Raw genomic sequence first — 2,445 nt, forward strand, 5'->3', positions numbered from 1 at the left:
TTTAACAAATTCTTTATGGAAAAGTGTTTAAAAAAATGTTTCCTATCCATTTATGTGTGTATCTTTAGCGTATCTTAGTGTATCTCTGATACGATACGATACCCTCCGATACGTATCTTAATTTTGGCCGATCGATACAGCGACCGATACCGATACTTTAATCCTTGGCTGTAATTCATCGAACGTTCTTTTATCAAATAATTAATGAAAGTAGAACAGTGATTTTATTGTAGATCTGCGAGTATTTGAGTTCCTTAAGATAAAAAATAGAACAATCAGATTACGATGGCGTGAGGAACCATAGCCACTCAAATTGCAAGAATTGGTGAAATGGGATTAGATCGGCCTGGAACAGATAGCCTGATTCACCCACCCATGAACAACCATAAATCACGAACGTTGAGAAGAAGCCTCGCACAAACCCTAGCCGAGAAGAAAGGAAACCTAATCTCAGAAATCTGGGACTCGGCTAAGGTACGGTCTACTCTTCCAATTAAAGGTTGTTGAGCTTTTTGTGTTCGATAAATTTCTTGTGGGTTGGATTTTGGTTGTTTTGTGTTTGTTGTGTTTTTGCTCCCAACTATGTTCCACCCTCTTATGTCTTGGGAGGTTAGGCGCCTAGATTCTTCATCTACTATTGGAAATGGCTGCTTCATTTGCCTCGGTTGTTGTTAATGTTTCATCTGTTCGTCCTGTGGCGGTATCTATTAAGAACCCATCACCTCGTCTTGGATCAGTAGCAATTTTTTTCTCTAATGAGGAAGTGGAACGATCCAAATTATCATTCCAATATTCGTTGATTGTTAAGTGTTCTTATGGAAGACCATCAATATTCGATGTTAAAAGTTTCTTGCAATCGAATTTCCACCTAAACGTTGATGTGGGTGTGACTAGTCTAGTTAACGGCACATTTTGCTCAGATTCTTGGATCACATGAATTTTGTTAAGGTTTGGTTGAAAGAATATATTTTCATAAAGGGGTTTTCTTTTCGGTTATTCAAGTGGTCTAGAAACTTCAAGGCAAGATCTGAATCTCCAATAGTGCCGGTTTGGGTTTCTTTCCCCAACCTCTCATTGAATTTTGGGAAAATTATCTAGATCCACTAGATAAGAAAATAAATTACAAGTTAAGTATGTTTCAAATTTATTTTACATTGACTAATTTCAACTTTGAAAATATTTACTCAATCCCCAAAATTAATTATGTTCATGCGGTTCGAGAAAAAAAAAATTAAACTTCCTAAAATACCCCAATCTCAATTCTTTTATTATTATTCAATTAATTTTTAATCGCATGTGGAACTACTTCCTCCTCCCCTCTCCTCCTCGTCCACCTCTTCTCCTTCCTTCTCCACAAAGAACACCCACGAACCACAAACCTAAGTGAAACCCAAGTGAAATACTAAACAACCATGCTTTAATGATACTTTCTTGCTGGTTCGGTTGGAATGATTCCTGTGGAGAAGATAATTGTTCTTCTTGTCTTATTATCTACGATAAACCAGTTATATATTGTCCATGAATCAGAACTTAACCACCTGAATTGCCTTTGGCACCAGGAGCACCCAGATCTAAGCAAGTCAGAGAAAAAGCGTCTCTGCCGGATTCTAAACTGCCGGAAATTGTCCCCTGAAAGTATGTGCACATGCAGTAAAAAATGAACGGCTGTGCAAGTCCTGTTTTACGAACAAGAAAGAGGTGCAGGGCCAACAACTCGTGAGCCACCACCAGCCGAGAAGACCCCTGAAGAAGAGCATCCACAATCAGTTACCAGGGACGACAATCATGGGAGGTTGAAATCAAGGCTGGAGGAACAATTTGGTGGGGTTGAGAGTGTTAGGAAGGCCACAAGCCCAAGCTTAGTGGAAAGAATGCATCGCAGAACGATCAAATCGGATGAAAGGCAGCAGCTGGAGTTGGAAACGAAGGTGGGGATGTGGAATCTAAGAGAGACTGGAGAGGAAGGTATGTCCAGAAGACTGTCGGAGTCTAACAAGACCAAAGGAAGGAAAAATAAATCAGATCTTAGCCATAAAAGAGGTGGGAACAGATAGTTTTATAAGCTAGAGAGCTTTCTATCTGTTGCTATATTTCCTGATCTTCTGTTCTACATTTTTCAATATATGGTAAATAATATTCTCATACATTCACCCTGGACTGTAATCCAAGTTGTCGATCAGGAAACAAAACAATATGTAGAGAAATTTTAAATATAGCTCTTCAATGCCTATTTGATTAATTACTTGAAAAACAATGTTATTCTTTTCTGGCCATCCATCCCACCCATCTCTTGATTCAACTTAATATTGAGAAACTTCAGTGTCAATTTACAAGTGCTGAACAAGGTGTTTGTTATCTCTTCTAGTGGTTTGTCTATTTACCAAGTTTCTGAATTCTTCAGATGCGGTTTTCAGTGCTACTATGTATTTGCTCAATCGGCCTTTG

The sequence above is a fragment of the Macadamia integrifolia genome, chromosome 7, assembly GCF_013358625.1.
Source record: "Macadamia integrifolia cultivar HAES 741 chromosome 7, SCU_Mint_v3, whole genome shotgun sequence".
Lineage (NCBI taxonomy): Eukaryota > Viridiplantae > Streptophyta > Magnoliopsida > Proteales > Proteaceae > Macadamia > Macadamia integrifolia.